At 44.6% G+C, this 24,994-nt stretch overlaps 1 long non-coding RNA gene and 3 other non-coding genes across 4 annotated transcripts; 2 read left to right on the top strand and 2 right to left on the bottom strand.

The window, feature by feature from the left end:
• Positions 1–679: 679 nt before the first annotated feature.
• On the top strand, positions 680–751 carry TRNAC-GCA (transfer RNA cysteine (anticodon GCA)). Its single transcript has one exon. It is a non-coding gene; the product is annotated as a tRNA-Cys (tRNA).
• Positions 752–8,383: 7,632 nt separating this feature from the next.
• Positions 8,384–24,994, top strand: LOC132211481 (uncharacterized). Its single transcript, XR_009447455.1, has 3 exons — positions 8,384–8,531; positions 16,219–16,292; positions 24,754–24,994. It is a non-coding gene; the product is annotated as an uncharacterized LOC132211481 (long non-coding RNA).
• TRNAC-GCA (transfer RNA cysteine (anticodon GCA)) lies at positions 20,059–20,130 on the bottom strand. Its single transcript has one exon. It is a non-coding gene; the product is annotated as a tRNA-Cys (tRNA).
• Positions 21,048–21,119, bottom strand: TRNAC-GCA (transfer RNA cysteine (anticodon GCA)). Its single transcript has one exon. It is a non-coding gene; the product is annotated as a tRNA-Cys (tRNA).

Genomic DNA, 24,994 nt, shown 5'->3' with positions numbered 1-24,994 from the left:
ACCAACTTCTCTGGGGAGACTTTCAAGAACTTTGCAATACCGGTGCAGAAAGTGTGGTGGAATTTGTAATCTTCTCTCAGGTTGTTAGCTGAAAAATGAACAGAATGATAAATACACAATTTATTAAATTGCTTTAAATGATTTAATTCATGACCCACATCAACTAAAGCAAATGCCCAGAAAATAGTGTAATGATCACCGTGAGTTCTGTGTGGCTAGCACCTTGAGCTTAAACGTTGGATTTTTAAACTTGGTACAGGCCCAATACCTTAAAACCTGTATCTCAGAATTTGTATGTTCACAGAAAAACTTAGAGCTATTGTTTCAGGCACTGCAGCAGACTGCCATCTCCAATGCTGGGAAGCACATTGATTCCAGACAGACAGCTTGTTATGAGGTGACAGTGAGCATCGCACAGTGCTGTGTGCACATGGTGAGTTTGCACACACAGCACCTTCTGGGGGTTCAGCCTTCCCTTGAGGTGGTGGGAGGCCTGTTAGTAGGCTGGAGCCCTAAATGTGGTTCTTTTATTATATAAATCTTGTCAAGCTCCCAAGATCAAATCCCAGTTTGCAGAGGATATGATGACATAGTACTAGCAAGAACACATCTCAAGGTGGTGACAGTCAGGGTGTGGCTTTATAGGTTTAGAGTACTTATTAGGCTTAGGTAAGCAGGTGGGGGTATAGCTCAGTGGTAGAGCATTTGACTGCAGATCAAGAGGTCCCCGGTTCAAGTCCGGGTGCCCCCTGACCAAGTTTAGTTTTACCTCCTGAACACAATGTTCTCCTTTCAGCTTTTCCCGCCACACTGATTCAGCCTGCAAGGAGAGAAGAAGGTTAGTTAGTACTTTATCAGAAAGCCTCCCCTGACAAACCCAGTTTCTCCCTACGTAAATCAAGTTTATCCAAGGTTGAGTCTGTTCTGCTAGTTTTGTGATGAGCATATTATTCTTTTTTCTTTGCCCAGCATCTGAACCCTCTGAACTCCAATTCAGGAATTTACAATTGCCTCAGCGTTGGTGGAAGACAAGAGTCCTGTCTCTGGCTGAGGAAAACTAAAATGCCAGGTAATTCCTCCCTTGAATGTTAGGAAAATCCATCTCTCTCTCTCTCTCTCTCTCTCTCTCTCTCTCTCTCTCTCTCTCTCTCTCTCTCTCTGTAATCTGGCTTTATTGGACCCGAAAAAAATGAAAATGTACGTAGCTTGACGGATGCTAATCTAGGAGCCAATATCATACAGTAGAAAAACTTGAGTGAATTTTTGCCGAAAGTTCTCTAGGGATCAATTGAGTTCCCATGAAATCCTAGAAGTGGTTACAGAGCTGGATGGCTGATCCAAGCAGTTTAAAGAAAGCAACTAATTAATAGCTCAAGTGTCACTCTATATGGGCAGGGAACCCAGGACTTTCTCTGACTGGACCGAGATAATCTCTTATCTCCTGTCACAGAACACCTGAAATAGCTGAAATTAAAAGTAAAGGCTGATCCGAGGGTTGCCAAACTAATGTCAGTGGAGCCTACAGCTCTCACCAGTCTCCTTGCTGAAATACGTCTGTGATTGAGAAAGAGTGGGACTTCACAAATTGTAATGTGGATTTATGAGAGCATTTGGGAAACTCAAATTATCCCTACACCAAAACTCAAAATAACCTACACCAGCCTCTTCTTCCTGTCTGAAAGCTGAGTGGCTCAGATTGAGGGGTTTCCATTGCAAGAGATCAGTTGCCCCACTCCTCATTGTCTCTCCATCTAGAGCAGTGGTTCTCAACCTTCTGGCCCTTTAAATACAGTTCCTCATGTTGTGACCCAACCATAAAATTCTTTTTGTTGCTACTTCATAACTGTAATGTTGCTACTGTTATGAATCGTAATGTAAATATCGGATATGCAGGATGGTCTTAGGCGACCCCTGTGAAAGGGTCGTTCGACCGCCAAAGGGGTCGCGACCCACAGGTTGAGAACTGCTGGTCTAGAGCAACAGAAAGATCTCAGCTGATCCTGGGTGCCAGTTGCTGAGAGGTGAAGACTCACACACCCAAATAATTTCAAACTGGCTAATTTATATCAAGGAAATCTTGAACACATGTTGATGTGGATTCTTGAAGTATTTTATGAAGTAGGAAGAGTATAATTTTAAGTCTGAATTTATTTTTATGAGTGTACCCAATTAACATTCTAATTAAAATACCACATCTACAGCAACTGGGATAAACCTGTTTGCTCAGTTGTGGACTTGAACCAGGATTCACAGCTGGCCAATTCTAAATGCATTTTACATAACAATACCAAGGAATTGTTAGCACTACTTGGTAGAGAGAATCCATAGCCCCAGCTGGAGAGGATTTATCAAGTGTGACTTACCCATCCACTCAACAATGACTCCCTTCACTAAGGTTTTGAAAAATGCATGAGTGTGTGGAGCTTCTACATCTTTGAAAAGCATTTTAGTAGCTGTTCTCCATAGACAGGAATGCTAGCCCGAGCCATTATAGCATAAAGGATTCCCTGATTTCAGTGGGGACAGGAAAATCCTAGGATGTCAGAGTTCAAATTGCAAGTCTGGAGATTGCTTTATGTGGTCAGTGCCACATAGATCTTCGCTGTGGTTGACTGTCCATGAGGTCCTTGGGACTGAGAATGGCAAGGCCACCCCTGTCGTAACTGATTTGCAGATCTGAGCTAACACAATAGATAGCACAATAGAGATTCCTGACCTCTTATCCAGTTCCCAGATCTGAATCAGTTCAGAGGCCCCGCATCCCTGAAAGGGCAAGGGCTATGCCCTCCATCTTACCCTGGATCCTCCATGTTGGGGCAGAGGCCATGTGCTCAGAAGAGTGCCTTCTTCCCGGAAACCCAGGCCCCTGCTGGCCACGCCCGGGATTTCTTTGAACTAGCCAATGACAAGCAAGGGATGTGCGCGCCATAGAGATGACCACATCCTGTGTAACAAGACCCGACTTGGCGCCTGGCCAATCGGCAGGGCCCACGGCCAGCTCCCCCCCCCCCTGACTATTAAAGCCCTGATTTTCTCATGAGTGGGACTCGGTTTTCCGGTCGCTGCGTCGGCTGGAGGCCCGGGTCGGGTTAGCTAACTCAATAAAGGACCTTCTGCTTTTGCATCGGACTGGCTCCCTGGCGTGGTATCTTGGGGATCTTGAATTCTGGGCATAACAATCCCTTGAAAGGGAAGTCTAAGTAAGCTTCAGAAAAGGACCTACCAAAATGTCAACCATGGCTGTGGATCTTCCCCCTAGGTTTCCCCAAAGGGTCTTTCAGCCATTTACCTAGAAACTCTGGGGAAAGGCAAATGCCCACATATTTTAAGGCACATCGGTGATTGACTGCCTCTGTTAAAACTTTTAGAGGGCCAGTATTTTGGGGAACAACAGAATATCCCAGAAAAAAACTACATCTTGCACCTTGCCCTCTTTAACCACTACCACCGTCAGAGCTGACAGCCTCCCTACTATCAGCCTAACTCCTGGAGAATCCTATCAGAACCAAGGGCCAGGCCAGGAGCAGAGGGAGGAAGAGCAGACAGATGAGAGGGGAAGCCTAGCTCCATCTAGTGGAGCCCAGGAGAAGGCTGTGGGGGAAGACAGGGTCCTGAAGAGGATTAGAGTAGATGCAACTGGGAAGGAGGGAGCTTTCATGCCAGCTACAAGCCATGGTTTAATGAGCCGGTGCCTTTAGCCAGGAATTTGAAGAAGCTGAAAGATAGTAGGGAGAAAGGCTTTGGGGTGCCCCAAGGAGGAGTCTCTGGACAGAGAGGTGAGTTCTTGGTCAAAAGAGGGTCATTTAGCAGTGAGATCAGTCGGCCTGATCTCTGGAGATGAAACCAGGCAGCGTTTCTCAAACCTGATTAGGCATTCAAATTATTTAAGAAGTTGTTACATGTTCAGATTCCCCAGGGATCTTGATATAATGTCTGATAGGCCCAGCCTTCTTTTAATCCTTCCTAACTTCCAAAGGTTGTGACAGCCAAAATTTATGGGCACCACAATTCAGAATGATTCTAAAGGCACTTCCAGCTCTGTTAAACCATTGCTAGCTTTGAAATAATCTGTGGTGAGAGTATTTACACCATGGAAATTGGAAAACACTGTAAATCAATCTACTGATTGTTTACTCTGTCCCCTAGAGATCCAATTTACCATTGTTTCACTCAGTAAGTCAATAGGCATAGATGACTGCCAGGGTGTAGAGGTGGGACCTGAGGAAAAATGGAGCAGGGTAGTAGGAGAGGTAATTTACAGTGGCACCATCTGTCAAGAAGCATACCAAACAAGAAACACTTCTTAGTATTGAAGTTGTGGATTTTGTTCAGGAAGCAAAAAGTGCTCATTAGACTAGATTCGTTTTTCTTACTTGGGAAAGCAGGTCACACCATCCCAGGTTCAGATCCACGCTCTGAGTGTTGGGTCTCGAGCTTCCTCTCCCATGCTGAGTTCCTTGATAATGAGCCTGTGCACAGTTCAGATCCATAGGAAGGCTTCTTTGCTCCCCTGCAGCCCTGTTCAAGTAGACTGTGGGGGACATTTGTGTTTTCTTTTTCTTTTTCTGACTGCCTGAACCTTATGTATATGTTTTGGCAATCTGCAATTACATGAACATAATTTATTAAAAGTCATACCCTCATCTCTTACTACATAAACCAAAATACCAGATAGTTCATCTCCCATTGTTTGGCAGTGAGGGCTTGGACACATGCCCTTAGCTTAGCCACTTGGAGTTTGTACATCAAGAGAGAGAAATCCATGCCCTAACTGGTTTGGCTCAGTGGATAGAGCATCGGCCTGCGGACTGAAGGGTCCCGGGTTCGATTCCGGTCAAGGGCATGTACCTTGGTTGTGGGCACATCCCCAGGAGGCGGTGTGCAGGAGGCAGCTGATCGATGTTTCTCTCTCATCGATGTTTCTGACTCTCTATCCCTCTCCCTTCCTCTCTGTGAAAAATCAATAAAATATATTTAAAAAAAAAAAAAGAGAGAGAGAGAGAAATCCAGAAGCAGGAGTTAGACTCCCTTCTGGCACTGGCTCCAGTGGAAGACACTTCCTCACAGACTGGGGCTCTGTGTGACCTTGGCTGAACTCTGGCTGCTTAGTTCCCCTTGGATCTGGCCCCATTTCTAAGCTTCTTTCTCCAGCCTTCTCTTCAGTAATAGCTTTGCCTTACCTGTTTCAGGTAGCCAAAGTTAGTTCGTTTTAAACCCAAATTTCCTAACTGGAACATAAATTGGGATTAGAGGTGGGTTTCAGGCAACAGGATACGCATGAAAATGGTATTGATGGTATTGATTATCCAGACTAGTTAAGGCTAGAGTTAGAGGAAATCTCTAACTAGTTCTTTAGGTCTGGGCATCTGGCACAACAGCTAAGTAAATTATTGCTGTTGTCATCTGCAATGCAGTGCCCAGGAGGCAGGGCTTCTAGATACCCATTTGCTTGTTGTCATTGCATTGGAAGTGTCGTGGAATTGGTGCACATTCCTATATTCTTTCTCAGAAGCAGACAGTAGTGCTGAGTGGTGCCTAAGGCAGCAGAGAGCCTAGGGACACCGTGCAAAGCTCAATGAGGAGAACTAAAACCTCCAGCAGCCATATGACTTAGCAGACAACCAAGGGCAGTGTTTGAGTCTGTCAATTTAATTCACAGCTTCCCTGTGTGAAAATTTAGGGTTCTGATGCAGAAAGAGTGAGTCCCCCAAGACTCGTCATGGGCATTCACAAGATTTGTAGAACCCAAACTATACCTAAGCACAAAATCTTTGGGACCTCCTTTTGTCCACTAATAAAGCCCCTCCTCCCCTCGCCCCACCCCTCTTTTTATTTTGATCTGTAACTTCAGGAAATCCCACCATGCCCTGGGGAGCCAATTACAAAGTCACACCTTGCAAGGAAGGCTCATACACAAAAATAACCTGTAAGACTGCTGATTTACAACAGCACAAATCGGGGGATTGTGTATGGAAATGAATTCTTGACCAGGGAAAGAAAGATACAGTGTTAACTTGGCTGAATTCTGACCCACTGTCTGTTAGGCCTGATCAAATAATGGAATCGATACCCCTCTTCTGGGAACTGGCTTTTCAGGTCATTTCAGTATGGACATTCCCTTTGCTGAAACCACATTTCACTTGTGGTGACCACATTCCATTATCTCCCCTCCGGGAATATACAAAGAAGTCTCCGCTCAGAAAAAAGCCCACGAAAAGTCCTTTAAAAGCCGTTGACTCCCGTCACTGGGTGCCGGGGCCATCCAGTCTCAGCCACCTGTTGTGCGGTGATCGAATAAATTTGTAATCCCTCCCCATTCTGGCCTCGTGCGTTCCTCCTTCAGCGACCTAACACTGTCCTCCCTGGAATATCTGGAGATTCTTTGATTGTTTGTTCAACTTGTTGATTAAAAGTAGAAATCAAACTTGTTCAAAGGTAGATAAAATTGAGATGCCACAAAGTCTTAGAGACTAAATCTAAAGACTGAGAGATTGGAAGGATGGAATGTATTTATTATGTGTGACATGCGCACCCACCCCCGCCCCCCACCCCCACGTTTCCACTCCATATCTTCAAACAACACAATGGTTAGAAGACAACCCAATCAATACAACTGTAACTGGACAACCAAGGGGTCTGTGCTGCCTGTCACTACTTGAGCCAATTAAGCAGAGACAGGGTTGAATCATATATGAGCGTTTATTCCAATAATGTCAGCAGTATGGGAGAGCAGCAGGTCATCCACAAAAATCTGCTTTGCACCCCAGCAAAAGCCAGCTGCTGCTTATATTGGGTAGAAGGACAGAGATTACTTGGGGAAGTAGGCAAAAAGGATAAGAGTGGGTATGCAAAATGAGCAGTTTACAGGTAAATACAGGCTGGAGGTTTGCAAAAGCCAGGGGTATACAAAGGGCCTTTGGTTTCTGCAACAAGGTTGTTAAGCTTTCCATGATAACAGGCAGCTCCCGGATGCAGAGGATGGGCCGCATTTCCAGGTGAGCTCCCAGGTCTCACGTGCAACTCCCAACCAGGTTAGAATGTGCCTTCTTTAATCAAAACAAAACAATCACAATTAACAGAGCATGTTAATATTTCTTTCTTTTCTTTTTTTTTTTTAAATATATTTTATTGATTTTTTACAGAGAGGAAGGGAGAGAGAGAGAGAGAGAGTCAGAAACATCGATGAGAGAGAAACATCGATCAGCCGCCTCCTGCACATCCCCCACCGGGGATGTGCCCGCAACCCAGGTACATGCCCTTGACCGGAATCGAACCTGGGACCTTTCAGTCCGCAGGCCGACGCTCTATCCACTGAGCCAAACCGGTTTCGGCAATATTTCTTATAATGATAGCTGATCCCCAATATTCTATTTCTGCCCTAGCACAACCTTTAGAAATACATTATTTACTGAAGCTTGAGCATCTTTGAAAACCATTTCAATCCTACCTATGTCTTTGTAGACTGGAAATGTTGAAAGATGCTGTCATGGATATGTGTTTTCTCATTTGAATTGAAGACAGAAGATTCTTAGTGGAAGAGGCTAAAGGTTTCCCTTGATCACCTCATGCTAGGCGGAAGTGACTGCAGAACCAGAGTGCTGATCCCAGGTTCTGTCCCTATGTGCCTGCATAGAATGCACTGCAGAGTATTGTTCCATTTTTACACATCACTTTGCAATGACCAGCCATGTACATACATCTTTGCACATCCATAAAAATAAAGCCAATACAGCCCTAGCTGGTTTGGCTCAGTGGATAGAATGTTGGCTCTCAGACTGAAGAGTCCCAGGTTCCATTCTAGTCAAGGGCACGTACCTCAGGCTAGATCCCCAGCCGGGCGTGCGTAGAAGGCAACCAATCGATGTCTCTCTCCACATCAATGTTTCTCCCTTCCACTCTCTCTAAAAATCAATGAAAAAATATTCTCCAGTGAGGATTAACAACAAGACAAATACACATTTATGTACAGTGGAACCTCGTTTCTCGAACTTAATTCGTTCCAGAAGGCTGTTTGAAAACGGAATCATTTTTCCCATTAGAAATGATGTAAATTGAATTAATCTGTTCCAGACCCCCCAATGATTCCCTGTTTCAACCTTTCTTATATACCGTACATATCTACTGTACTGTTTAATCTATAAACAAACACTTTTCATAAATTTATCGAACTATCCCCTTTCACGGCCTCCTCCGAAATGCTATCACAGGCTAACTGCTTTTCCTATAGCCATTCAACAACAGTTTTTCTACTTATTCAATTGCCTGTGAGCATTTGAACACCCTTTAGCAACATTAGCATTCTTAATGGCCTCTTTATGTTTTAAAATTGTTCTAATCACCATCAACAAAAGCATTCTCTCTTTCTTTTGTAGCCTGCAAGATGCTTTTTGTCATGCTGAGACTGAAGTATCAGCATGAAAGTGTAGTTAGGTCAAAAACTGAAGTTTTGGTCCACAACCAAGAAATTTTCCTCTGTGAACAACTTGATCGAGAACCGAATTGTTCGAGATGGAAGGCGTTCAAGAAACAAGGTTTGACTGTATTTTGATTACCTAGTAGCTGGACACCCATAGCAGCAAGAAGTTAGATCCCAGCTAAGGGCTGTAAATTTTTAAGTTTGGAAAAATAACAACCAAACTGTTAACAGCAGTGATTTACTGATGAGGTTAATTTTTATTTTCTTCCTGGTGCTTATTTGTATCTTTAAATTTTCCTATACATTTTCAGTCAACAAGTATTTGTTGAAAATCTATAATGCACTCAACAGCAGGCAAGACACTGATGTGAGTTTTTTTAAAGCAATGTTTTCTTTCATCCTCCTTTTTACCTCACTGAACTTATCTGTGTAATAAGAATAATTGAATCCCAATCCTAACAGGTCTTTGCCCTGGTCCTCCATGCCCACTGAGTGGCTGTGATTGTGAGGTGGGGTGCAGAGAGAGTACTGGGGAGGTTTTAGAACAAATAGGAAAGAAGCAGTGGGGCTGTCCCAGTGAGGTGTCTTTCACCCTAGTGCAGGGGTGGGGAACCTTTTTTCTGCCAAGGGCCATTTGGATATTTATAACATCATTCTTAGGCCATACAACATTATCAACTTAAAAATTAGCCTGCTATATTTCATCAAACATTTAATTAACTCATTCCTAATGCCGTGGCAGGGCCAGACCAAATGATTTCTCAGGCCTTATATGGCCCGGGACTGGACGTTTCCCACCCCTGGTGCATCAGCTAGCGACAGAGGAGGGGAATGTGCTGGGCAGGGCAGAGGAGACTGGGCACTCAGATGAGGGGTCAGTGGAGAAGGGGGAGGAAGCTTATGGCCAGAAGAGGTTGAGTCAGCCAGGACATGGGGCTGACCCACTGGGTTACTGGGAAATCCCTCCCAGGGGAGGCCACAGTTGTGAAATGGTATCAATTAGGTAACAGTTGGAAGTGGACTTGTGGCTCAGGGGAAGAACATCTGACTGCAGGTGGGGAGGCCTGTGTGTCAGATTCCCACGCCCAGTGAACTTACCTCAATTAATAGTGATACAGGATTTTTGGACTGGAACACCCAGTGTTCCCTGGGCAGGATGGCTTTTCCCAGGCCCTTTGTCGTCGGAGTCGAAGAATGAAACCAGGGATGAAAGATGATATAGTAAAGGTAGAAATTTATTGAAGAACAAGTACAGACTCCCACATTAGGAGAGGGAAAGAATCTCACAGCACAGACTCTCATGTGGGGAGGGAGAAAGAGTCCCCTCAAGTCCCTTTTCCATGGTTCTCCACAGGCTGCAGATCTGTGTGCCTTGATATCCCCTCTGACTGGTCACTATCCCCTTCTGATTTGGTCACTATAGCAACTCCTGAGCTCAAAGGTTTAACCTCACATGGGACAAGTGAGGCTCTCCTCCCCTCCTTCCTTATTGTTTCCCTATTCCCTCTGGGCTTTCATCCTCCTTCCCTTTATTCTGTAAATGTGTACCTTTTGCTACTCCCAGCTTCCTTGTCTTATGGAAATATAACTTCCGGCCACTCCCTTGTCTTATGGAAATGTGCCCTTTTACAACTCTGTAGCCCTGTGTTTTTTCCATGGACCCCTTAATTTTTTAAATTTCCTAAACTTTCCTATTTCACCCCCCCAAAATTCCTATTTTACCCAAAAAACTCCTTTTAGTAGCCCATGTGGAGTGGAAGCCTTTGGGGTTATTTCCTGGGAAGGTCTATCTCCTCTGGCCAAGTGAGGGTGTAGCTGTGGGAACGGGAGGCAGCCTAAGGCAAAGGGCCAGGTCATGCCTGCTGGAGGGTGCGGCAGGAGGGAGGTTAGTGGAAAGAGCCCAAGAGCAGTCCTATGGGTTCTGGCCCCAACCCTATCCTTAATCAGGTGTGTGTGCTTAGGCATGTCTCTCACTATGGCCTCTTTTCAAGCCTGTAAGGTGGGACACCACACTAATTGGCAGTTCCCAATCTGACTCTCCATTGCAATCCTCCAAAGAGCTTGTTAACAATAGAGACCCGAGGCCCCACTCCCACCTGTCTGATTCAGGAGGTTGACCAGGGCTGACCAGGGCTGTGATGGGCAGCCCAGTTGGGTTCATCCAGAGGCCTTCCATGGATACAGCTTTTACACTGATGTCCTTGGCCGTGGTTGGCTGGCTGCAGAGGATTGTGCAGAAGCGGGGTTGGCAAGCACCTTCGTCCTGGTGGAGCCAGCCTCATGCACTAACCAGACAGAAGGGAGCAGCTCAGTGTCTGAGTTCCGGATATAGTTACAGAGTCAGAGTCCTTATGAGAAAACAACCAGAGGAGCTTTTATTTTTTAAATATATCTTATTGATTTTTCACAGAGAGGAAGGGAGAGAGATAGAGAGTCAGAAACATTGATGAGAGAGAAACATCGATCAGCCGACTCCTGTACGTCTCCTACTGGGGATGTGCCCACAACCAAGGTACATGCCCTTGACCGGAATCGAACCTGGGACCTTTCAGTCCGTAGGCCGACGCTGAGCCAAACCGGTTTCGGCCAGAGGCGCTTTTAAGGACAGATACTCCTTACCTGTTCTTGAGGACCAGGACCTACAAGGGGCAACATAGAGGAAAACGAGCAGGAAGAGGGAGAAGACACTCCCTGGAGGGAGATTGAAGGGATGGGGCATCTTCTGGGGAACGTTGGGCAACGGGCGTAAAAGGGGAGTTAAGAGGAAAGGTGAAGGAGAAAAGGACAGTCCCTCCGTGAAGGGGTTTGACAACCTCAGCGTTGGCAGGATTGGGTTGCAGGACCTGAAGTAACACAAGAGGTCATTTTCGCTGTAGCCGGTGCTCAATGGTTAGAGCGTTGGCTCTTGGACTGAAGGGTCTGGGGTTAGATTCCCATCAAGGGCATGTACCTTGGTTGCTGGCTTGATCCCCAGCCCCAGTTGGGGTGCCTTGTTGGAAGTAGCCAATCGATGTGTCTCTCTTACATCGATCTTTCTCTCTGTGTGTCTCTCCCTGTCCCTCCCTTCTACTGTCTCTAAAAATCAATGGAAAAAATATCCTCAGGTGAGAATTAACAATAACAAAAAAGGTCATTTTCAATATCAGAAGGTGTCAATTGGGGAAGGGGAGATGGAGATAGGAAAGGGTCAAGCCACCAGGTTCTAATCCAAAGTTCCAAGTGTTCATGAAACTGGAATTACAAAAGCAGCCTCTTAGAGGAAAAAAGTACAACCCAAGTGCCCATCAGTAGATGAGTGGATAGAAAAGCTGTGATACATTTACACAATGGAATGCTATGCAGCTGTAAAAAAGAAGCATCTCTTACCCTTTGAGGCAGCATGGAGGGACCTGAGAGTATTATGCTAAGCAAAATAAGCCAGTCAGAGAAAGACAAGTATCACATGATCTCATACATATGTGGAATCTAATTGACAAAATAAATTGATGAACAAAATAGATCCACAGACATGGAAACATTGAACAGACTGACGAATCCCAGAGGGAAGAGGGTAGGGGTGGGTGGGAAGAAATTAACCAAAGAACTTATATACAAATATGCATAACCCAGGGACACAGATAATAGTGTGAGGGGAGGTAGGTGAGGAGTAGATGGTGTTAAAGTGTGTGGGGGGAGAGACATCTATAATATGTTTTTTTCAGGCACTTATGCCATATGCTGATAAAAGAACTTAGAGCATACAGAATATTTACAACCCAGGGGTTAGACAAATATTTATTTGCAGATTTGTCGGGCATGTACCTCCAGGAAGACTACACTTGCCTGTGCTCTGACTTAAACAGCTATTTCTCTTCTGTGCTTTCCTGACATTCAATATAAAAAAATGTAAGACTTACTTGCTGTGAAATAATTTTATTATATATATATATAATTTTATATATAAAAAAAGCCTAATATGTAAAATTGTCACCTCTGGAGTTCTGCCGGGAGACCAGGAGTTCAATTGCTTGCTATGATGTGTGCTGACCACCAGGGGGAGACACGTAATGAAGGAAGGCCCCAGGCGGCAGCTGGAAGGCCCAAATCGGCCCTGATCGCTGGCCAGGCCTAGAGACCCTACCCATGCATGAATTTCGTGCACCAGGCCTCTAGTCTAAAATATAAACCTGTGTGTGTGGTTTTTTTTCTATAAACCTGAAGGATCATGCAATGTACTTTAGGTAGTTGTGAGAGAGGTCATAAAAGATTACTATAAGGGATGCTATGAACTGTACTTCTGAATTACATGCTCTCTCTCTGAACCCACAGCTGATTCTGAGGCTATCTACCACATAGTCAGCTGTTTGTTCCCCACACCATAGAAACCCGACACTTTCTTCAGTTTTGAGATGGTTGATAAAATTCACTGGTTCCTTCTGCAGAAGTTTGCTTTTAAAGCTCGAATAAGACATAATGTTGTCTTTAATAGTTACATAGCCTAAAGTTACACAGGTTGATATTTCATCTTCTGCAAACTCTCTCAGCCCCACAGGGCTTTCTTCCTGAGCCACAGATCCTGGCGGTTTGGGTGGGAAATGGACCAATTCCTGTCTATCCCAGGGAGAATGCCTGGACTGAGAAGGGGAAAATTAAGAAAACTTAGACATGTTGAAATGGCAACTGTTTGTGGAAGATGCTGTTAAGGTCAAGTTACAAATGATGTGCACATAGGATGAATGAGAAGAGATCCAGAACACAAATGCTGGGCAGACAGAGTGGGAAGAGGTAACATGGGTCTGCGAAGGCTTCCAGGAAGCTCTAACACTGGTTCTCAGCTTGGCTATAGACCAGGAGCGCTGGGGAGCACTTACCATCCCTGGGCTCCACCCCAGACATTCGGAACTAATTGGTCTGGGTGGGGTCTGGGAAATGGCGCTTTTATGAACTCTCTGGTGATTCTAATTTATATTTGGAGTTCAGAAACACCGACTATCACATTAAGTCTCATCATTTGCTGGTTCCAGAAGAAAAAAAATCTTTACACTGATGTCTTGTAAGGAAGATGAAATTGAAATACAGCACTATTTCAAATATCAAAATTAGGAATAAATAGGGGGCACCCAGATTTGAACTGGGGACCTCTTGATCTGCAGTCAAATGCTCTACCCCTGAGCTATACCCCCTTCTGCTATAGTATGACTTAATTAATACCTTTATTCTCTATAGCCACACCCAGATTACCTCTAAATTTATGAGTTGCCACTGTAGGATGAACCTCTCTTGGGAGCTTTCAGACCTGCTTCAGTGAAAACTCATCAACCTGCTGTACAAGATTCAGGCACTCTCCTCAAAAGGCCTACAGCCTGTGTCCTGGGCTACAGTCCCTGGGTGTGAGCAGCAACCTGGGGAAGCACTGACATTGGCTGTTAGAATAGCCTTCAAGTCAAATGCCTGTTTGCTTGGTGGGTACCTGAAAAACAGAAACTCCACCTGACTGAGGTGTCTGTCCAAAACCATTTAATGAGGCTGACATTCCATTCCGGTTACTTTCTACTGAACTTCACTTCCACTTCTTCCGTTAATATAGAGAATGATCCACTCCAAGAAATACAAAGTATGTGGTTGAATAGATTTAGGAATCCCTAAAAGTGTTAACAGTCCTATGTTAAGATAGTTATTTGATTTACCGATACTTTTGTTTATGGTTTAAAAATCTATGTTAAGCCCGGCTGGTGTGGCTCAGTGGTTGAGGGTTGACCTATGAATGAGGAGACCACAATTTGATTCCAGGTCAGGGCACATGCCCAGGTTGCAAGCTCCATCCCCAGTAGGGGGCATGCAGGAAGGAGCTGATAAATGATTCTCTCTCATCATTGATGTTTCTATCTCTCTCTCCCTCTCCCTTCCTCTCTGAAATCAATAAAAAAAATACTTTATAAAAAAATCTATGTTAATAAGTGAGATTGGACTATTGTTTTCTCTTCTTTTACTGTCTTTGTTATTTTTTATATCAAATTTAACTAATCTCATGAGTTGGGAAAGGTACCACTTGTTTTTGATTCTCCAGAAGTGTTCACATAAGATATAAACATAATAATTTACATTATTTCTTAAGTGTTTGGTATAACATATGTTGAAACGATCTGTGCCTGGAATAGTGTTTCTTTTTAATGGTAAAATTTTTCATTATGAATTCATTTTCTTCAGTTGTTAAAGGATAATTCATGATTTTGATTTCTTCTTGTATCAATTTTGGTAAATCTAAGCCAGAGGATGGGGACATCTCCACTAGTGTAAGTGTAAAGTCAGATTTATTAGAGAGAAATTATAAGCAACACATTAGGATGTCTATAATAACCCAAATTTTCTCTATCCCAAGAAAACATGTTCTTGGGCTGGAGACAATTGGATACACCCTCCTGAGTATTCCAGAAGACATTCTTCTTCTACCACAGCATATATTTACGGGGAAGTTTGGAGGAACTACATAACAGTGGAAGCTTTTTGGTAAAGGAAATGACTTCACTGGAAGACAGGAGAGTATGGAGCTTTGCCATTAATTGCATAGGAAATTGGCATACTAGGACAAGTATCTACACTAATAAAAGAGAAAAATGGTAATTGGCGTACGGCGCTACCCTTTTCATTGGCTAATCAGGGCTATATGCAAATTAACTGCCAACTAAGATTGGCAGTTAACTGCCAACAAGATGGCGGCTAATTTGCATATGTAGGCACAATGCAGGGAGGCGAAAGGGAAAGCAGGAAGAAGCCCCCTGCCACTGACAGTGATTGGAAACCCAGGGGGGAGCTAAGAGCTGGGGGGCAGGGCAAAGGCGGCCCTGGGGCCGCCTTTGCCCTGCCCCCCAGCCATGATTGGAGAATCAGGCGCCTTTGCTGCCCTGGCCAGTGATAGCAGGAAGTAGGGGTGGAGCCAGCGATGGGAGCTGGGCATGGTTGAAGCTGGCAGTCCCGGGAGCTAGGGGTCCCTTGCCTGGGCCTAAAGCGGAGCCCACGATCGTGGGGCCACTGCAGCTGTGGGTCCCCGCTGCCCGTGCTGGACGCCTCAGCCAGAGGCGTTAGGCCTGGGCAGGGGCAGAGCCTGCAACCGCGGGGAGCTGGGGGTCCCCTGCCCAGGCCTGACACCTCTGCTGGAGGCCTCAGGCCTGGTCAAGGGGCCGATCTGGTGATTGGTGATAGGAGGGTGATGAGGATCAACTCCTCTGGCTGAGGCATCAGGTCTGGGCGGGGGGTGGAGCCGGGGATTGGGGGAATATGATGGTCCCCTTGCCCAGGCCTGAAGACTGGGTCAGAGGCGTCAGGCTTGGGCGGGGGGTAGAGCAAGCGATCAGAGGGAGATGGGGGTCCCCTGTCCAAGCCTGACACCTCTGGTGGAGGCGTCAGGCCTGGGCAAGGGGCCGATCAGGCGATCGGAGGGTGATGGGGGTCTACGCCTCTGGCCGAGGCATCAGGCCTGGGCAAGGGGCAGAGCCAGCAATCGGAGGGGTCTGGGGGTCCCCTGCCCAGGCCTGACGCCTGGGCCAGAGGCATCAGGCCTGGGCTGGGGGCAGAACCAGTGATGGGGGGAAATGAGGGTCCCCTGCCCAGGCCTGACGCCTCTGTCAGAGGCGTCAGGCCTGGGCAAGGGGCCGATCCTGCGATTGGAGGGTGATGGGGGTCAACGCCTGAGGGCTCCCAGTATGTGAGAGGGAGCAGGCTGGGCTGAGGGACACCCCCCCCCACACCCCCACCCAGTGCACGAATTTCGTGCACTGGGCCCCTAGTCAACTATAATCTTGTGTTTTTCCCTTGAACCAGTTTAGTCCTGCTAAAACAACTAGAGGAGGAAGAGAGAACCAGGAACCATCTAGCAGACAAAGAATTCCTCTCTATTCAGGTAAGTTACATTTTTCTAGGAAATTTTCCATGTCATCTCAATATTATATTAAATTGGCACAAAGTCACTCATAACATTGTCTTATGATCTTTTTAACAGCTTTGGAAATTGTAATAATATGTCCTTTTCAATTCCTTATATTAGTTATTAGTGTTTTTTCTCTTTGTCAGTCTTGTCTAGGTTATTTTCATTATTTGTTTCAAAGAACAATTTTTGCTTTATTGGCTCTATCTAATATATTTGTTTTTGATTTCATCAATTTATGCTTTCATTAATTAATCTTTATTATTTGCTTCCTTATTTCTTTGGGTTTATTTTACTGTCCAGTTCATGCCTTTTGGGGATAGATGCTTAGTTAGTTAATTTTTGCCTTTTCATAATATTGTAGATACAGTAAGGCTAAAAATTGCCCTCTGAGTACTGCTGTAGTTGCAACTGAACAGTTTCAATATCTAGTGTTTTCATCATGATTTAAATAAAAATATTTTATAATTCCTATTTTAATTGCAATTACTGCTTTGCTCCATCTGTTATTTAGAAGTATAATTTTTAATTTCCACACATGTGGGAGTTTTCTAGTTATTTGTTGGATTTTGTAATTTTTTTTTTAAATATATTTTATTGATTTTTTTACAGAGAGGAAGGGAGAGAGACAGAGAGCCAGAAACATCGATGAGAGAGAAACATCGACCAGCCGCCTCCTGCACATCCCCCACTGGGGATGTGCCCGCAACCCAGGCACATGCCCTTGACCGGAATCGAACCTGGGACCTCTCAGTCCGCAGGCCGACGCTCTATCCACTGAGCCAAACCGGTTTCGGCTGTAATTCTTTTTAATGTTATTGATTTCTAGCTTATTTTTATTTTCTAGCTTAACACTTTGGAATTTGTTAAGACTTGCTTTATGTTTAGTATGCAGTCAATTCTGTCAGTGTACCATGTGTACTTAGGGAAAAAAGGGCAAGTCCTACAGTTGCTGAGTATAAGGGTCTTTATACATTAATTAGGTCAAATTTGTTAATATATTCTATATTCTTCTGATATTATGTATGCTTGTTCTATCAATTCACAGGAGGGGGATTTTGAAATATCTCACATGATTGTGGGTATGCCCACTTCTCTTTTTTAATCCTGTTCATTTATATTTAATATATTTTGAGTGTATCAAATTTAGAATTGCTATACCTTCATGGTGAATTGAACTTTTTATCACTATAAAATGATTTTCTTAAAATCCCTTTTCACCTCAAAACTATTTGTCTGGTACTAATATAGCCACACTATGTATTATTGTCTTTAGTGTATTTTTTCTGGCCTTTTATTTTTAATATCTCTATCCTTATGTTTTATATGTGTCTCCTGTGAACAACATATAGTTGAGTTGATGGTTTTTAATCCATGACATTCTTTGTCTTTTTACTGTGGCATTTTTTATACATTTATACTTAATATTAATACTGATAGTATTTTGGTTTAAACTTCCTACCTTCTTTGTCCTGCAAGTTCTAGTTTCTTTTTCTTTCCTTTATTGTCTCCTTTTGAGGACTCTAGGAAAAGACCCTCAGAACTGAGGCCTGAGCTCCCTGCACCCTGGCTACAACTGGTAAAACCCACAAGTATATATTGAGCTAATGGATTCCTCTGCAGAGGGGATTACCCAAAAGATGGTTAGTGTGTGGCTGACAGAAAGTGGAACCAGGACATACACAAGGGAACCAGTAACCTTGTCTACGCCTGAGAGAAACCTGGACTCTTTGGGTTGGGCTTTGCATAGAATAAAAAAATAAGGAGCTAAAAACATTAGCACATTTCCTGTGTTGACCTGGGTGGGGACAAGTGTATCTGGGGGAGAGCAATGTTCTCAGTGCCCACAAAAGGTGGACTTCGGAGAGGTGCAGAACCAGATCACAGCTCCAGTCAAACTACACTCCTCTCCAGCACAGACCATCCGATCGATCCCTTTGTCTGGAAGGCAGCCTCATCAATGACTTCCTCACCCACATCTGTCCCCTCACAAGACATTACCTCTGCTTAACAGAGAATTGAAGCAGCTAGACCTCAGCTCCTTGACACCTGTCTTCAGCTGTCCTTACCCTTTTTGCTTCCATCTCAGAGAAAAAACATTCCCCTCCCACTTCCAAAGTGAACCACTCAGTCTATACTCCTGACCCATAACTGAATTCAGTTATTTCTCAATCCTGCTCCTTCCGCAGCCAAAAGCACACGAAAGTCTCTATCCTAAATTATAATACGTTGCCCACTTTCCCCTTAGCCACTGCTGTATTTAACTTTGGACAAAAGTAATCATTATCTAACTCTACTTTCTCACATTATTCCTCATCCGATCCATCTTTATCAGCTACCAAGTCTTATCATTTTATCCTAAAATTTTCTCTGGAATTCCTTTTCTCCTCTGCACTGGGTTCCTTACTCTGTGTGCGTCATTGGGCAAATTCTTTAAATCTATAAGCTCCCGTTTCTTTATTTTTAAGTAGGGACAAGTTTCTTGTGACAAATATGACATCTTAAGATAAATTGCCCAGCCGAAACCGGTTTGGCTCAGTGGATAGAGCGTTGGCCTGCGGACTTAAGGGTCCCAGGTTCAATTCCGGTCAAGGCATGTACCTGGGTTGCAGGCACATCCCCAGTGGGGGATGTGCAGGAGGCAGCTGATCGATGTTTCTCTCTCATCGATGTTTCTAGCTCTCTATCTCTCTCCCTTCCTCTCTGTAAAAAATCAATAAAATATATTTTTTAAAAAAATAAAATAAATTGCCCAGCATAGTACTAGCCCATAGTAAGTGCTTAAAAATATAATGCTAGTTCATTATCCTTGTCTTTTGGCAAATTCCATTCTCTGTAATGTCTCCTAAGTGATGTTCCCAAATAAAGGAACTGACCTTGTTGCTTCTTTGCAATGTGCAGGGCTCCTGTTGACCACAGAACAAAGTCGGAATTCTAACACATTCTCTCTAATCTAATCATGTGCCTCCAACATTACGTCACAGGCATGCTCCTGCTATGGGTGGGAGACAGGCTCTTCCATGGGAATTCAAGAAAAGCATTTTAAGGATCCACACACGGGAGATGGTGATACGGCAAGGTGGTTTATTGGTGATGGCTGCCCCTCTGCTTCCCACATCCCATTTCCCTTTGTCCCGCCCTGGGAAAAGTCCAACCATGTCTTCAGCATGGCTGAAATAAAAATCAGTGAACAGAATTTCTGCTTTATAGTCCTCAGAAGCCTATGTGGTCTGTGGGCCTTGGTGGCCGCTAGACCTGCATGGTACGGGTCCTGCCAAAGAGAGAGATTCATCTAAAATTATGTAGTCTCAGGCTTGGGATGAACCAGAAGCGTTTAAAAATAGCCAATCAGCTTCCCAATCTTTTGCAGGCTTCTGATGGTGTTCACACCCTGATGAATGATCCCTTTCCCAGGTTATGCAGAAACTGAGGCACAATGAGATTGAGCAATTTATCCAAGGTGACACACTCTAACACCCCAGCGGGCATCGGGGCACCTCTAACACTTAGAATCAAAACCTGGTGTTCCTGGGAACTCTGCAGTGCTCCAATTGCTGCTAGGGGTATGCAGGGAACCACTTTTCTTAACATCTAGTGAGTCCATCAGTATGACTGGGCTGTAGCTCTCCTGAAGTCCCCAACCTCCTTCAAGACTTCACCTCCAAGTTGTGCTTGTCTAGGAACGAAGGGTGGAAGGTGAGCTGCGAAGGAAGCTGGAAAGACTTTTTAAAAATTATACATAAGGGGGCACCTGGATTTGAACCAGGGACCTCTTGATCTGCAGTCAAATGCTCTACCCCTGAGCTATACCCCCTCAGATATTAATGTAGCCTAACTGATGCCTTTCATCTGAGTGGTAACACTGGGCTCTGCAAAATTAAGTACTGCTCCCTTCCAGGACTGACTTTATGAAGCTGCCAGACCAGCTCATAATAAGACACCTTCCCTCAGTTCTGCAGCTTCTAAGCCTCAGTTCCTGGGTGGGGTCATCAGAGAAGAAAAAATGAGAGAAGCTGCCTGTAGAAACCCCAAAACATTTCCCATTGCTTTTTTTTGTTTTAGCCCAAGAGCAGCCCAACCATCTCCAAAACTACCCACCTATCTGGACTCCCAGTCCTTCACCTTTCTTCCTCCAGGGAAGACAGAAACGGGCTCGAATTCAGACAGTGTCACGGAGCTCCAACACTTGGTTGTGGAAGAGCAACACTGCAAATCTAGGTTTCCCTTGTTGGAGTTGCTAAGCCAGCCTTTTGGTCATTGAGGCTGAAGCAAGTGTGTGAGTGAGTTCTGGTGTGGAGAAACCAGCTCCCCAGAGGGAAATGTCAACCCTGTGAGAAGAACCTGGATGCTATGATTTGTCTCCATAGGTCTGACCACCACTCCACTGTGCCAAGCTGTTTCGGTGAGAAGGTGAGATAACAATTTAGGTTGCCCATTTACTGTTTGTTCCTACAAAAGCTGCTGTATCTGCTGCTCTCTTCTGCTGCCCTGGAAAAGCCCAGCAAAATTCTGCAGGAGAGTCGCTGCCTTCTCTTTGAGGACCCAAAAGAGTTGGATAAATGAGATATATAAAGAGGGGGTAACACCGGATATCAGAAAGCAGTTGTGCAAGGGCTAATTTCAGGAAGGATCTAATTGGAATAATTCTAATTTCAGGAAGGATCATAATTGGCATGGCTGAAAGGAAACGGGAATATGAGCAACAGCTATGAATAGGAAAACCAAAGGAGTAGGGGGCACCCGGATTTGAACCGGGGACCTCTTGATCTGCAGTCAAATGCTCTACCCCTGAGCTATACCCCCTTACCTGTTATGCATCTGTAATTAAATACCTTTTCACCTGTGTTGCAACACCCACATCTATGCAGTGACATTTCTATTAATTCTTGGAAAGTTCTGGAGATGTGAAAAATTTGCCTTACAGCAAAATTAGCCAGTACCTTTTAGCCCCCAGAAAACTTCTCTGCTTACAATCTTTCAATCTCATCTTTCTTAGTACCACTTTAAAGGCACCTGTTTGGAAGTTCGTTGCTAAGAGATGAACCATCCTTCCTTCCGCTCTTGGTAAATTCGGTCTACTTTAAACTTGCCTGCAGCACGCTCTCCCTGCCCCTCTCTCCTCCCCTACACCACAGTTTGGATTGGGAGTTTTGTGGCCCATCTCCTTCTTTGCTCTTTTTTCTTCTCACTACATCTACTTCTTGGATTTTGACAGTGTCTTCAATGAATCTAGGAAGCCCCAGCAAATTATTATTATTTTTATTATTATTTGATCCTTTCCCAAGGATATGTTTTATTAATTTTAGAGGGAGAGAAATATCGATGTGAGAAACATCCATCAGTTGCCTCCTGCACATGGCCCAACCAGGATTGAACCTGCAACCTAGGTATGTGCCCTGACAGGGAACTGACCCCACAACCTTTCTGGTGTATGGGGACGACACTACAACCAACTGAGCCATCCGGTTAGGGCCCAGACAAATTATTTGAGTAATTTGGCCTAAGAGGCCACAACCCCCGTCCTGGAGCCCAGGAAGCTCCCCAGCTGGCCCAAGAGACCTCATACCAGAAGGTCAGCACTGCTGAAGCAGCAGGGGCTGTGGAGGATCCAAGACCAGAGATGTCTCTGCCAGACGAACGCTGCTCTGAGGCGCAGCAGTGCAGACCTAGAAAGTGAACAAGCCCTTGCCAACTGGCAGGAACATGGGAGGCATCAGTGAAATAAAAAGGCCACATAGACCCCAAAGGGTAGAGAAAAGATATGGTTGGGCGTCACCACAACATGAGGAACTGTATTAAAGGGTCACAGCATTAGGAGGGTTGAGAACCACTGCCTTAGATCATCAAATTAAAAAAATGACAACAGCCAACACAACAATAGCAGTCCTATAAATACATAGGTCATATAATAGAGTTGTATCTTATTGGTCATGTCACATAATAAAGTTGCATCTGGTTCGTTAATCCTTGAAACTGGGCATCCTTATATACAAGCATAGGCACCTGATTTTTTTAAAAAGTCACTTTGGCCCAGCCAGTGTTTCTCAATGGCTGAGCATCGACCCATGAACCAGGAGCTCACAGTTCAATTCCTAGTCAGGACACCTGCTCAGGGTTTCAGGCTCAATTCCCAGTGTGGGGTATACAGGAGGCAGCCAATCAATGATTCTCTCTCAGCATAGATGTTTCTATTTCTTCCCTCTCCCTCTCTCTGAAATCAATAAAAAAAATTATAAAAATATTTTAATAGGTATCATTTTGATTGATTTACAATAATCATAATCATAGTAATTGCCTACCCTTTTTGCTCCAAAGTGAGCCACACTAGCCAGGCAAAACAACTATTAACCTATTTTTTTAATCAGATCATTAAAAAATATATTTTGTGTGTGCTGCAGAATTTTAGTAGTTTGTGTGTGCCATGAAATGAAAAAGCTTGAAAATTTTGGTGCACCCCTTTGTGAGCTTTGTGCACAGTCTTGTTGTAGTTAAGCCTTGATTCTTGTAGGTATCACTGGGAGGAATTGACCTCCAGGCCAATTGGCTGTGAGAATCAGCTGTGTCTGCAGTGGGAGAACTTCTGTGCTGAAGACACCCCTCTGGGGCAAGACTTGCTTCAGTGGGGCTTTGGTGCTCACTGAGTCTGCCCCCTGAGTGTGTCCCTTATGGATCTGAGGAGTTGTAATGTGGATGGTCCCACTCTGACCACTGGGTACACTGGCTCTTGGGTCTCTAAGGAGGTGCTAATTTAGCCTCTGCCTGAGGCTACCCAGCAGGAGCTATGGGGAGATCTGCAGATGCGTCTTCTTTGTTTGGGGTTTGGAGGTGCCCAAATGAGGCCCAGCTGTGAAGCAATGCAAGCTGCTGTGGAGCCTTGGGCCTTCTCTTGGAAGTTCTGGGTCTGTCTGGCCCAGCTGCAGTTTGTTAGGTAATTTTCAGATTGCAAAGGGCCAGGGCATTCATATGCAAAAGCCTCTGTGCACAGCTTGGGTGGGGCAGGGTCTCAGGGGATCAACAGGGTGGAGCAAGCAGCTATGGCTGATCCTCAGTCCTGCCCTAAGAGGCCCCGGGTCTCAGTGTCCCGGTAATCGCTGCAAGCACCTCCGAGAGAAAGCCGCCCTCGAGTTCTGAGTTCTGCCTGCTGCCAGATCATCCAGTCTCTCCATGCACAAGTCCGAGTCCCCAGAGACTTCCTGGAACCAGAGTTCAGAGGAGTTGGGGGCTGTGACTCCCTCCCGATTCAAAAAGACAGCCACGTCCTCAGGTGCCAGCCCTTGCCGCGTGCACCTCCATACCTCTGCACTCCACCTCCACAGCTCCTCTGAGTCTCAGTGTGCTTTTCTCATTCCTTCTAGTTGTAGAATTTCCACTCAGCCAGCCTTCCTGTAGTTCTGCATGATGTCCGTTTTGTCTTTTAGTTGTATTTTTGAATTTGTGTGGGAGGCAGCAATTTCCGGTGTTTACCTATGCTGCCATCTTGGTTTCTCCTCTATCCCACCGTTTTTGAAGTCTTTAATTTTTCTCCGTGATTTTTACAGTTTTCTGTGGAGAGATATTGTACATATTTGGTTATTATTTTTATTCTTTAGTAGTTGATGTCTTATTTTTTAATTTTAATTTTTTAAAATTTATTGATTTTAGAGAGAGAAGAAGGTAAAGAGAGTAAAGAAACATCATTTTGTTGTTCTACCCATTTATGCATTCATTGGTTGATTCTTGCATGTGCTGTAACCCGGGACTGAACTTGCAACCTTGGTGCATCAGACGACACTCCAGCCAACTGAATAAATGACTTTACATGCTTGTTTTCCTAGGGCAGTTATAATTTCAGATATTCTCTTTTATTCAGATGAATCTACAAATTGTCCCAGATTTTTCTCTATTTGAGGTCCAAAGTACATCTCCCAGATTATCTCTTAGCACCAACAGGCCACATAAAACCTTTATTATTCAAAAACCCTGGGTTGTTTTTTTTTTATTTAGAAAATATGATCACCTTGATTATACACTCTTCATGACTATCACCAGGCTGAGGATTTGGAAGGTTGGCAGAATGGACTTGTTGACCAATTTCTACTGAGTTTTGTCCCTAGCCAAGCTAGAAGGAACTTGGTGTCCCTATAAAATATGCAATTTCATCTGACTAGCCTTTGATGTGACTGGCTTCCCTCCTTCCCCTCAAAAGCCATAGGCATTATTGTATTCATCACAAGTTCATCAAAAGTTGATGACTCAAGAGTCAGCCTTATAAAACAAAATCGCTTGTAAATATGAGTCAGAGTCTGAGTAATAACCTTGCTTCTATTATCTATGTATATAAAAGCCTAAGCAACCGAATGACCGGTCACTATGACACACACTGTTGGAGTGTCGCTCATCTGACTAATGTGTCCCTGCGGCCTGATGACAGACACTCACTCCCTCAGTAATCCTGCAGGTCCAATCTCCAGATAACAGGCCAGACACGGATGGACCAGTGCCACCGACACGATCCTGACAGCGCTGCCAGCCTCCTGGAAGTCGGCCTCGGGCACCACAACTGCTTCCCTTCCCTAGATGCCCCGCAAGGAATAAACAATATAAAAGCGGCCGCCAGGTGGCTCACGACAACCAGTGCAAAGGATGGATCCAGATTTCGGGCTGGCAAGGGTGTCCCACCACCCACCTGGAAGGCTGAT

Source organism: Myotis daubentonii, chromosome 10 (genome assembly GCF_963259705.1).
Source record: "Myotis daubentonii chromosome 10, mMyoDau2.1, whole genome shotgun sequence".
Lineage (NCBI taxonomy): Eukaryota > Metazoa > Chordata > Mammalia > Chiroptera > Vespertilionidae > Myotis > Myotis daubentonii.
Note: the sequence above shows the minus strand (reverse complement) of the source record. Positions and strands in the feature narration are given on the sequence as shown.